General features: G+C 37.2%; 1 protein-coding gene and 1 long non-coding RNA gene across 5 annotated transcripts in view; one reads left to right on the top strand and one right to left on the bottom strand.

Annotated features, from left to right (window-relative positions):
- opcml (opioid binding protein/cell adhesion molecule-like) overlaps nt 1-13,373 on the bottom strand; it is a 583,482-nt gene that overhangs the window by 149,830 nt on the left and 420,279 nt on the right. The window lies entirely within an intron of this gene.
- Nucleotides 1-13,373, top strand: part of LOC148641027 (uncharacterized) — a 595,511-nt gene that overhangs the window by 126,782 nt on the left and 455,356 nt on the right. For both annotated transcript variants that reach the window (XR_015930171.1, XR_015930170.1), the window contains one exon: nt 4,036-4,153. This is a non-coding gene — a long non-coding RNA (uncharacterized LOC148641027). The remainder of the gene's footprint in view (nt 1-4,035; nt 4,154-13,373) is intronic.

Below are 13,373 nucleotides of genomic sequence, written 5' to 3' on the forward strand. Positions count from 1 at the left end.
CTTTGTTTCATTTACCACCTCAGTGATGGGAGATGGTCCTCAAACAATTTACAAATAACATACTATACAGTAAGTTTTGTTTCAAAAGAATGACCTCAGGTCAAAGATGCTTGCTTCATAAATCATTATCAAGTGCTTTTAATGGTAAAGTGACCAGACAAGTAAGACAGGACACCTTGAGCTCTTTTTTGGACTTTAGAGTTTTGCTTATTGAGATACAGTATCTTGGACTTTGTATGACCTTTTTTTAGGAATGAATGCTTTAATAACAATACATTAAAAAATCTGTTTGATTAAATGAAGATCTTTTTCTTGTTTTTCTGCTCTACTTTAAGATGTGGCTTTGGTTTTTATTTGCATTGCTACAGCAAGTAGACATATGACTTTTGCTTTAAAATCTAATACTTTCACTATCCAGGCTTAGTGGACTGAACAAGGGATCATATGGAGGTCTCTGTCACAGTGCGGCCTATAAATTAATAGTGAAGTCTCTAAATCCCTTAGAACCAGATTTGCATACAGTACTATGACTTGGATTCAAGTTTGAACCTTTGGGGCATGTAGCAATAACCTTAACCTAAGAGTATCGTGCTTTGGGGTGCAGAAGTGTAATTAAATCTTTTAAAAGGAGATTGTTCATCAGTATTGTACCTAAATCTACTGTATGTCCCGAGGCCTCTTAACAATGAGGTTTTATCTGGAAATAATCCAACTCTTGCAAATTGCAGGTTAAAAAGGGGTTATATTTAATGAGGAATGGCTTTTTTAAAAAGATGTAAAATATCTCTCTTTTTTTGTAAGATCAGACATTTACTGTAGATGAGAGTGATTTTGAGTTTTTTTTTTAAGTTTTTAAATTTTCAGATAATTAAACTCTAATAAATCTGTTCAAAATGATATTGCTGTGTTAGATGGCAGGGGAATATGACTTCTACCTGGGACCACATTACTCCATTAAAACTATAGAAGTAATAGCACCGCACAATAAAATAGAGGTTAACATTGAATGACATTGATGAGATTGTATTGATTGGCTCAGAAGATTAGAATAGGAAGTCACCCGTTGACAAGCAGAGTTTGCAGTTCTGTGGCTCACAGTACTGCACTAGAGATTATTCCCACAGGCAAGGGATAAAATAAGTCAATTCAGCCTGTAGACAATTCCTGTCATGTTCTGTAATGGGGTTAGGAATCCATTTGAGTATCGGTGGGATCAGGCCATGATACAAATGCAAAATCAGAGAGAACTGCAATTAGACAGCTGGGGGAATAAAAAGCAGCCAGTGTTCTAAAAGAGTAATGTGAAAAACATGTCCCGTTACAGTCCAGATTTAATTTCAGCTGCAATTGTAGTAACACTCTGATATTCATATACTGTACAGCAATGGAGATATTTATAAATATATAAAGAAGTTTAATGCATGTTCAGCAATCATGCAACCAGAAGTTCAATATTATAAAACTGTGCATGCTTCTCTACTACTGTGCAAAGGGTTATTTGTGTCTTTTTAATGTTTACTTATACGGCGATTGGCTTCATAATCCATGCTTTACAATTACAGACTGCATTCTTTTAGATTAATGCAAAATGTACCCAGTATGTACTGTAACTGCCAACAATACAGAACCTTGTGCAAGAGAAAAGTTGACATGTTGAAAGATCCACAGAGCTTCATGGGGGAGACCTCTAATTCTTACTACTGTCATCCGGCAGACTCCCAGCAAGTCGCAAAGAGCTGCTGTTTTCTGGTTCATGGAGAGTACCATGGGGCAGGAATGGTAGGGATGGGATTAGACATCTAGGGATTTTGCAGCTTTCTAGCAAAGAGTGACCCATGGAGTGGAGTCTGATCCTCCTCCTCTTTCCTCAGGGAGTTCCAGATACATTCGGCAAGTATGGATAATTCTCCACACGGAGAATACAAAAGGGCTGTTTTTTCTAATGACAGTGCACAACGTCTGTACTGGGACATCAAAGTCCAAACTATTTGTTTTGCTTAACATTCAGAAATTTACTTAAAGTGAATGTGTCCCAATACTTGTGGCCAGGGTAGGAGGGACTGATAGTATTTTGATAGCCTTTTTAAGAGCCTACCTCAGAACAAACACCTGTCCAACAAGAGAAGCCTGCCATCTGTCCCAATTATTTTGATCCTATAAAACAATGAGGTTCAATACCAATCAGTTTGCTTCATTTAACCCAACATATTTTACTTGATTAAAAATGAGATACTTAGTATCATGGTCACCCCTGCTGCTCTTTGGGGTGAGCAAGCATTCACTTGGCTGCCAGCCAGTGCTCCACCCATTTGTCACTCAGTGCTGGTTGCAATGGAAACCAATCTGACAGGAGACCTGAATCACCTGGAGAAAATGTACTACCTTGCCAGCTTCAGGTGATTCAGGGATATTTAAGGCTACAGTGACTCTGCTCAGGGCTCTTTTGTAGCATATCATCTCCAAGCCCCTCAGGTTCCCAGCTAGTTCCGTAGTTGTGCTTTGTTTTGATTCCTGACCCCCTGCTTCCATTCTCAATCAAGTTCCCAGATCCTCCTTGGCTTGTAACCCCTCCATGTTTAAATGCTTTGTTGTAGTGTACTCTGTGACCCTTTGGCCCTTGGCTTGGACCCTGCTAGTTTCTATGACACTGACTTGGAAATCCCTAGTGCCCCTTGCTACCGTGATCCCCTGGACCTGACCTTTACTGCACTCGCCTCCTGGACTCCCCTTTATGCCTTGGATGAGTTTCATTTGGTTTTCTTTGGCTTTCATCTCCTGCCTTCCCGACCACGGACACTAAAACGGTGTTCCCTGCCGACTACTCCACCTGTCCACCTGAGGGCTGGGAGCACCCCTGCCTGCACACAGCCCCACTGTCCTATCAGCGCACCACCTGCAGCCCCCCTGGGACTCATCTGCCCTTCGTCCAGTCCGTGGGTTCATCATAGATCTACTGCTAGTCCCACCAGGCAACGAGGCGTTAGACTTTTCATCCTGTAGTGGACGCTTGACCTCTTTTGCTCTCCATGCCCTTCTCTGCCCTCTTTTTTTGCTTTTTACTGGAATCTTTTTTTTAAATCGTAAACAACACACAAAATAAATAAAAAAACAAACAAATAAGAAAAGGCTAGAGCAGATGACGCTCTGTATGAGTCCAGAGCTGAGCAAAATTAGAGTCAATTTGAAAAGGGTTTATGACAAACAGTACCCTTCCAACTATTGTGTCCCTGCATCCATCATGCTGTTCTCTTCAGCGCTGTCACTGCTCTTACCTGTCAAGTTTCAGGGTGGAAGCTTTCTCCTTAATATAAATGACGGCAGCTAAAATCAAGAAACACACAGAGTGCACTGCAACAAAGCATTTAATATTTATTCACATGTGTATCCTTTGAGAAACGTTTACAGTCTTTCCCCGCTTCATCTGAGAATTACAGTATATGTAGCTTTTGAAAATGCGTTTAATACATAATGTGCTGGAAGAGATAACACTCCCATTACTTTAATAAACTTGAGAAAAGCTCTGATTCTGAAAAGGCATGGGTTAGAGGAAGAACTCCTCTTGCCATAGATTTTGTTTTGTATGTGGCTATTGTCTTTTCTGTTTTTTTTTTAGAAATAGGTATTTAGTTATTTTTTCTTGAGCAAAAACAAATTACACTTTCAGGCAAAGCAAGGAACTTACAAACCATACAATTTTAATCCCCACTGAAAACATATTGCATTAAGTGATAAGTACTGTAGTGACAGAAGCTTTTAAATTACTTTGTTTTCTGAATTTGCAATGATGCAAAAGTGCTTCTTTTGTGTTGGCTATACTAAAACTGGAAATCTAAATGGTAAGGTGTTTTCAGTTCTCTTGACAATATGAAAAAAAACTTCCTTCAAATCTGAAAACAAATATTTTTTTATAAGTTATGTATACATGTCTTTATTTTGAATAAGGTTTTCAAGAATTGACTCTCTTCATCCCTGGCTTGTCAGTTCCTCTGTCTGTGGAGTCTGGCGTTCTCATTATTTCATCTGCGTTTGGCACAGGCGCAGCAAGAGTTTGCTGTTTTCAACCCGCCGCCGATAATGTATTCTTGATGAGCATGACGGAGGCGGTGAAAGTGCCAGAACTGGCAGAGGAAAGGAATGAAAAAACATTTTCATGGTGAGTGGATGGCATGCAGATCAGCTGATAGAATTCTGATAGCACTTCAGATCACTCATATGCCAGTGTTTTTTCTGAGTGATATTATCATCCTATTTTTTATTCCATGGTAGTTTATTTTCACACCCAAAGCTTTTGCAGAATTCTATTTTATTTGTATTCTTTATCTTCCTATGATATTTTGTACATTGGAACACTGTATTCATCTGAGCATTTCGAACCTAGAAGGGATTTTGGGTTCCCCAGTAGTTCCTTATGAACGAAAATTAATGTTGCCTAATAAAGCAGATGTTTTATTTGGACCATTTTTGTTTTCACTGCTCTATTTGTGAACTTTTTTTTGAAGAGACAAGCAGGAACTGCAGGTAGTATGTTATATAATCAAAGTGTAATTTTGTTGGAATGAGTGTGACTAAAATAAATTTAGTGATTACCCAGCCATTCTGCCTTGTAAAAATATTCAAACTCTTCCTATGGTGTCCTATTTTGTGGAATTACAAAATGATGAATACACTTTTTTATAAATATTTTACTTTAGACCAAATATGAATGCTCAAACCAAAAAATTCTAAGGATGAGTTACAGTGAATGTCAGTCAAAAGTCAAGAGAAAAAAATTAAATATATCGATAGCATACTGTATGTATTCTGACCCATGTACTATTCGGTAGATGCTAACCAACTTACTCCTGCTTTGTGTCCATTCTTCATCACAGATTTGCTCAAGCTTTCTCAATTTTCTTGGGGATCACTTAAGACCACAGCTTTCAAGTCTTTCTAAAGATTCTCAATAGGATTCAAGTCAATATTTTGACTGGGCCACTCAAGGACATTTATTTTCTTATTTTTAAGACAATTCAGTGCAGGTTTGGCCTTGTGCTTTGGGCCATTCTCCTGCCAAGGTGAATTTCCGTCCCAGTTTTAGGTCTTTAACAGACAGAAGTAGGTTTTCCTCTAAGATTTATATGTACTTTGCTCCATCCATTTTCACCTCAGTCTTGACAAGCTTCTCGTTCCCTGTTGATGTTTAGCTGCCCCATAATATAATGTTACCATGGCCATACTTTACAGCATGGATGGTGTTGACTGAGTGGTGTGCTATTTTCAGTAGGCATTTTGCATTCAGACTAAAGTGTTTCTACTGTATTTTGTTTCGTGTGACTTGTGAACAGATTTTGCCAACATGTTTGCTTAAATGCTTCGTAGCAAACACCATGCAAGATTTAAGGTGTTTTTTTTCACCAGTAATTGCTTCCTTTTTGCCATTCTGCCATGCAGACTGGCTTTGATTCCTGGACATTTTCTCCTGTCTCAGCCATTGAACTCTAGCTTTTTCAGAGTCACTGTTGACATCACAGTGGTAATTGTGTGCACCTAAATTCATTTATGTTTGCCATAGCAAGGGGTTTAAATACTTCTACAATAATGACTTTTCCATTTTTCTCTCGTATTTTTTTTCTGTTACTTTAGTTTGAATGTAATAGGTTGTTTTATATAACAAATAATGTCAAGTTTTACAGCAGCAACATCTGAAAAACGTGATTCTTCAAATACTTTTGTAAAGTGTTGCACATTACAGTATGTAACAATGCAAATTGAATTTTACTGTGGACCACTTTATCCTCAAACGAGGAGAACCTCAGGTAACTTGTCCTAAAATGTTGAGAACACTAAAGATCTAAAAAGGCCTCATTTATCCATAATCTGCAGCTCAAGTGTAATTGAAAAGTAATCTGCATCAGCACGACACATGCATCTGGAAATTTTATTGTCTATCAGTAAGATTTACAGTGGACTTTTGAATGATTTTACTCACGTACTGTATAAGACACCGAATGATCTAGTTCTAGATTAGTTAAGGATTTATTTTATAAGAATAGTCCAGCATTTAATCTGAGATCTGATGATTCAGGCCTTCTTATTCTGCTCAGGATCAGGCTCCATTCATTGGGTGATGGAGCCTTTTTTGTGTGCAGAATCACGTCTGTGGAACTTATTGCCCAAACCCATTAGAGACTTTGCGACTGTCGACTTCAAGACCTATCTTTTCACTAAAGCTTTTAATGTATAATTTATTTTTGCTCTTGGTTTCACTAAGTCAATTTACGGTGCTTTTTTTCTCTTGCCATTTTCTTTTTCTTTCTGTTGCGTTTTATATGTGTGCTGTCATACAGTCTTTAAGTTTCTTGAAATGCTCCCATAAATAAAATTGTATTATTATTACAGCTTCTACTATTGAATACTTTACATACAGTATGTATTAATGGTGCATTTAAAGACTCTTCTGCATTAGAAACACTGACGATTTTATATGAAATCAAAAGTGATAATATTTCAAGAGTGATGCACAGCAATTCAATATTATTGGAGAATTAAATTGCATTATTTCATTAGTGAACTCACACAGTTTAAATTAAAATGTAATTACTGGCTTCCAAAAAGCAGGTTGGTTACAAATTGAATAGGGTGTTGGTTTACAAAATTATTTAATGAGCGTGACTCTACACTGAAGTGTGACATCCCATCCTTATTAGAGAGCATAATTAAAAAAAACAAACATTTTGTTTCATACTATGCTAGCATTTGCACTTACACATCTTTTGTCTGATGTAAAAGCAAAGGGAATCAGATATATATTCGTCCTGTTTCTCAAAGATATTCTGAGAGAGAAAATGTTGTATTTAATTGAAAAATGAACTCCTTTAAATTTTACTTCACTAATATTTTTTCAGTTAAATGAAAATAGATTATCTGCTCATCAAAGGCATTCTGAAGACATCTCTACCATTGCTGGGGTACATCTTGTTTTTCCTCCTGCAGATTAAAAGTGGAAATTATCTTCTCTTTTGCCACTTTGACTGTCTGCTGCCATGCTTTCATGAAACAGATATTAAGTGTCTGACTCTAAGAATAGTGGGGTTTACACAGTGTCTTGATCAGACAAAAACATTTCAGGGGCATTTCTATTGAGTTAGACCTTACGAATGCAGCTGTGCAGTAATACTTATTGTTGGGCCTAAGAAAAGAATAACTCTTAATAATAATAATTTTATTTTATATAGTGTCTTTAAAAGTAGCATCTCAGTTAGCTTTACATAAAGTAATGCCAAAACCAAAAAAAAAATACACAAGATATGCATAATGAAAATACACAGTGAGAGGAGACAGTAGATGGGGTATTGCCACTTCAAGGCAGTTAATTGAACTAGTGTAGGTGCTATTGGTTTGACATGGGTATTAACATGATGCATTTGCTACCTTATGGGTGTCCTAAGACAATGTGCCAGAATGAGAACATTAACATGAAGTTAGGGTGTTAATAAATAATAATCTGAAAACCAGATTGCTGTATGTTTGGACTATGTTGCTGGCTGCCACAGATGTCTTTTCCCCCGTGGAGAAGTACTCCTGGGAGAAAGACAAATCCTCCCAAAATGAAGCCCTGTTCCTTTGCAAGTCCACACAGCAGAAAGAAAGGAAAGCCCTTGCAGCCTCCTCCAAGCTAGTTTCCTGCTGTCAAAGACGCTGCTTCATTTCCATTCCTTTGCCTGACTGCTCTGACTTTCAACCAAAGCAGACTGTTTCAACAAAGATTTCCTACTCTGACAAATGTTTTCTTAGCTCTGTGCTGTCTGGACACTGTTTCCTCAGAGAACATTAAACAAATATGCAATTTACATTGCTCAGCATAATAAAATACAATGCTAACATCAGTTTGCAGCCTTTTTACTTACAAGAATAATAGCCTAGTTTAACACTATCAGTTTACAGCTCAAAATTCTCTTATCGGATCGATTCACATTTAATCAGACATTTGTTTGCAAGTAAGTGAAACAAATAGGATTGATCATTAGGTACTGTATACAGTACATTACAGGCTTTACCAGAAAACATTTGTGGGGGATTGAAAGACTGATTTTTTTATATTAGAATATTCTTTTTTTTAGTGGGAAAACACCTGTGATTTACAGTTCACATTTGATGGTTTATCAGAATTAAAACTCTTTTTACTACTGTGGTCTTTGAATCTTTGTACAGACCATGTTATAAGTCCATTACATTTCCTAAAACATTAATATTTATATAAAAAATACAGTGCTCAGTGTCAGGATTTTCTGTTGTGATTAAGGACCTTTTGAATGGCCATGAAGGCTTCACCTGCAGCTTCTCCCTCGAAGTCCTTCAGGCAGTGTGTGCACTTTGACACAAATATGCCTCTCATCCCTTCCTCTTATTTCCCTTCATCCTTAATTGCTTCTTCTACCAACTGTAATCATTGAGCCCCTCCAATAAGCAGAATTAAATCAGTTGTTGTTGTTTTTTCATTTTACATGACTAGGTGGATTACATGGTTAACCTAATGTGGTTTCACATGAAATAACACAGAAAGCCGTCATTCATCCAAATCACAATATACTCAGTAAATACAGTACAGTACTACAGATCCTTATTTGTGCCCCTCTCTTCCAACATCAGGCTCTTTGAGGTTCATTCTCAAGATGACATTTTTTTTTGTTCTGCTAAATTTATTTTTGCAAGTGTTTTGTTTTTTCGAAAGCTAAATATGCAAATGAAATAATGATAATAAACCAAATTATGGCTCCTTGTAATGCCCTTTTTTCAACAGATTTTCACTAAGGTGAGACCAATGAGCAAAATTATTATACTGTCACCTTTCTGACACTGAAAAGCTATGCTTTCCCTGAATAGCCCTGTCAGTTTCTTCCCTCATCATGCTGTTTGTGCTGGGATTAGATACGAAAGGCCAAATGCTACATGACAAGTAATATGTCATATTTCCTTCCCTCACCAGGGAATGGGAAAAAAATAAAAGACAGTTGTCAAAGAAGGGAGTTTATTAAAAGGCATACAAAAGACAGATGGGAAAGCTATTTTCCTGATGAGGTAAGAGAAACATAAAAAAGTGTTGAAACAACAATACCTCACCATTGTGTCCTCAGTCCTATCCCCTGTTTAATACCCAGATGGCATGTGCCATTTTGATTTAGCATGTCTTGTCATAATGATATCATGTAACTGGTTGAGAATCATACTGTATCTCAATAATATAACTTAAGAGCAACATAAGCACACATACAGTGTGAGGTCCAGAGTGCCCTCTGAAAAGAGGAAACAGGAAGAAAAAACACCTTCACAGTGAGGGTATGCCTTAAATCAGCAAGAAACACATTTTCTCCCATGTGTCCTCAAATTAAGCTAAGTTCCTTTGCACGTGTTGTAGTTTTAACAGAATGAAGCAGTTATCCGATAAAGCAAATATTTAATAGTGAAAAATTGAATTATATGTCATTTTAAGTACACCATCTATTGCTTACTTTTCTTTCTTAACAAATTAAGAAAATTAACATGCCCTTTGTTTACTGGATCATTTTACACATAATTAATTTACAGATTTCTTACGAGATCTGCGTTTCATAGGGTGGCTGTGTTTTTGCCTTCATTGTGCACTTTTGCATGTATCTTTTAACTCCTGTTCAGTGTAAAATTGTGACTATAAAGCTGAATATGGTGGTGCTTTGGTGAATTTGGCCTTCCATGCGTTTGTATGCTTTGGTCATGAATTACTGGGTTGACTTGTCCCAAGTGTCATGGCTCATGCCTCTTCAAGGGAGCAGGTCAGACAAGGACTCTTTTTCTTAATATGCAGTGTATACCGTACAGCATAGCGAACGTAGCGATGATGGTGATATGGTAGCATGGTGGTTAGCAATTATTTCTCAAAGGTTCTGAGTTCCATTGCGAGCTGGGAGAGCTGTCTGTGTGGACTATGCACGTTCTTCCAGAGTATGACGTTTTGCCCGGTCCTCTGGATTCCTCGAACACTAGTTGGATCTACGTTGCCGTTCTGCCGGCGTAGTGTTTGTACTGTGAGGCTGTTCAGAAATATGAGCAACAAGCTTGAATGGTTAAATGGCATCTCATCTGCAGCTGTAAAAGACTGTAATGGTCGTGTGTTTCTGAATAAGCTTTTCATATTTTATTATACTTCTACATGGCTTGGTGGGTATTTCATTTCGACTGTGTATTTTTTCCAAGTAACTTAATATCACTTAATTGAATATAGATTCCCTAGACAGCAAATGCCATTTCCTAGACTCCAGTTCTTCCACTGAACCCATAGGTTTTTATGATGGATGAAGTACTGTCTTGGTACTCAATGATTTATTGTAAGAACTCCAGTATAATTACAAATAAGTTTAAACTAGACTTTACAAAGCAAAAAATGAAAGCAGTTTACCACATATACAAATATACAGTATGTCTAGTACAGTATCTTGTAACTTGCAATTTCAGTCAACAGAGACTGTAAGATTACTGTACTTACTGTACCTTTTTATTTTATGCATTAACAGTAATTTAGACAGTAACTTTAAACCAGACTATTCGTATAATTTTATGAGGGACTTTAGTAATAAATTAATACCATGAGATGTTAAAAAAACATTTTCTGTGAGGAGATTTAGTTGAAAAGCAATTCTCAGTCAAGAGAAAGATAACCTTGACAGGTTATTTCCTACAGGTGGAAATGCCCCCTGTCTACTCTTTACTGTTTAGTAGCAAAAACCCTTTTATCCACGCTCCACTTTTATGATGTTTCACTGGGTGCTCTTGACTGTGCTTTTGCTTTTAATGTGATTCCCAAAGTAACTTGGATTAACCCTTCTTGGAGGTTTTGTCTTAAACTGACTGCAAGTCTGATGAATGCATTTTTCTTTTCAAATACAGCATTAAATAGTTGGAAAACATTAACTACTGGCACTGCAGTAAATAAATACCCAGACCTGCACAAGATAAAAATTAAGGTAGTAAGCCTGAAGAAAGAAAAGGCTTAAATTCACTATAATAAACTGGGCTGCCTCAAGTGCAGACTTCTCATTTCCTTGCGGTCATGTTTTAATCATTGCTAATTACGAATCGCTGTTATGTCCTGAAAGTGCTCTGTTTTCAAAAGGGATTGATTGCCAAAAACTAAAAAGCCCAACTTGATCATGAATATACAGTATCTATCTACTTTCAGCTTTATTTACAGTATATCTGGAATATAAATGGATCACATACATATGGCATATAGATTCAGAGACAAAAGAATCTCTGTAAATTCCATCTCTTTGATAACCAGCTTCGATACAACATTCTTAGAAGTATTTAAATCAGCAACCTCAAGATAAGATTATTGAAATGCAGTTGTCCTAGAATGAGGCTGGAAGCACAGAATGTATGACTTGTGTTTCTTCTGTGATTGTTATTGTTAATATTAACATCAATATTTATTATTTATCCACCCCCCCAGTGCAATAAGGACCTTGCAGCAGCTAAAGAGACAAGTGCACAATAATTGCTACCTCCACATACTGTACCTTAAATCACCTTTCACCCCAGCACTCAAGGACATCGGATCTGGCCACATTTACTGTAGTACCATATGGTACAAAATCGATAACAAATAGTCCCTCTCCAAATGGTCAAAAGCCTTAACTAAAAGAAGAGCACAAGGTAACAATATGTACAATAGAAGATGGCATGTTACCACCTGCCAGACAGCTCTTGGCAAGCCTTGTTTGATCAGGATAAATTAACCGACTAGCACTTGTTTTACATTAGACATTGTTAATGAGATGGGGTGACACCTGGAGGAAACCATGCGATATTTGTGCCTTTTTTATAATAAGGCCAAGGTGGCAATGTTGCCATCTCTAAGAAATGAATGTTGCTCAGCAGCCATCTGCAACCATGTAAATGTAGATTCCTTTCTCTAGTTTCTCATATCCTGTAACACCACCTTCAGCTCGGAGACTTTTTAATTATCTTCTGTACATGAGTACTAGTTTATGCTAGCTGTCGGGAATATACAGTAACTTGTAGCCTTTCTTATATTGAGTACAACAATAGCATGGGAAATAAATTCAAAAGCGCCTCCTGCCCTGAAAAATTCCCAATTTTATCACCGTTCCATGACAAAAAAGTTACTATTTTTACCCAGCCTGATTCACTTTCTGTATGTGGGTTTTATTTTTTAACCGTTTTTAAATTGGGAACATTTGCTCTTGTATGCTCTTAGTCAAACTCCCCAGGAAGCCATAACTCTGTCTGAGCTGCAGTCTTCTAACTGGAAGAAGGAAGGAAAAAAAAATCTAAATCTCAGATCCTTAATCTGCTGCATGTGGGCATACGCTTCTGTATCTCTCAATCCTCGAATGTGTACATGCGCAAGCAAGCCCATCCGAAAATATTCCTTTGAGATTCCATTTGATTTTTAAAGGACATCCAGCAAGGAAGCAGAGTGGATGGCAAATGATACTTAAAACATAATCAACAATGCACTACTTGCAATCCCAAAGCTTTCAGGTGTAAAGTAGCTTTTGAAAGCTCACACTGCGAGGCTGATTTCAATAAAGCTGTCTTCCCAGGGAGTATATATCCTCGATTAACATTCCTTCCCCTGAATATTGCTATGTGAAATTGTGTGGTATATGGTATTCTAAGTTGTTATCGTCTGAACAGAACTTTGTAACAACAGGATGCTCATACACCCACCAATCTTCGGATGTGTTAAATTTGTCTCCTTCAGCTGCAAAGCTTTTAACATCCTTGTTAAACCACAACACATTAAGAGTGACACCTCACAAGGAGTTAGATAACAGTGAAGCGGATATGAAGTGTTCTGCATTCTTAAGTCGAGAAATTGTCTTGCATTCACTTGACACTTTAGTTACTTCCTGAAACCCCATGCACAAAGCCAAGCGAGTCTGTACAATGATATGTTCAAGTAGTAGATCAGAATAACAAACGCAAGCTGCTCGTATGTTTTGTAAAACATATAAAAATGAACACATTGGATTTCTGTTTGAATTTTTTTAAATTAGCTTTCTGATTGTACTTTTGTATCAGCAAAAAAGTAATCAACCTTCTACGTCTTGTTTTGCCTTCCCCTGCTTTCTAACTATCTTGCTGCATCTGGGCACTTTGGAAATTGAAGTAGTCGGAGTCACGAAGCAGAACTCATTTTACCTTAATTATAGGCCATGCCATTTTCACAGCGACAAAACAACAGCTATTTTCTGTGCCCCATGGGCTGTCCAGCCAACATATTGAAGACAGTGTTGTACTCCGAACTTGAAATTCTCCAGACACTGAACTCCAACTATCTGGTAATAGCTTATCATTGCGCAATAATAATTTTTGAACATCTACCCCCAGTT

This window comes from Lepisosteus platostomus, chromosome 25, assembly GCF_059453375.1.
Source record: "Lepisosteus platostomus isolate fLepPlt1 chromosome 25, fLepPlt1.hap1, whole genome shotgun sequence".
Classification (NCBI taxonomy): domain Eukaryota; kingdom Metazoa; phylum Chordata; class Actinopteri; order Semionotiformes; family Lepisosteidae; genus Lepisosteus; species Lepisosteus platostomus.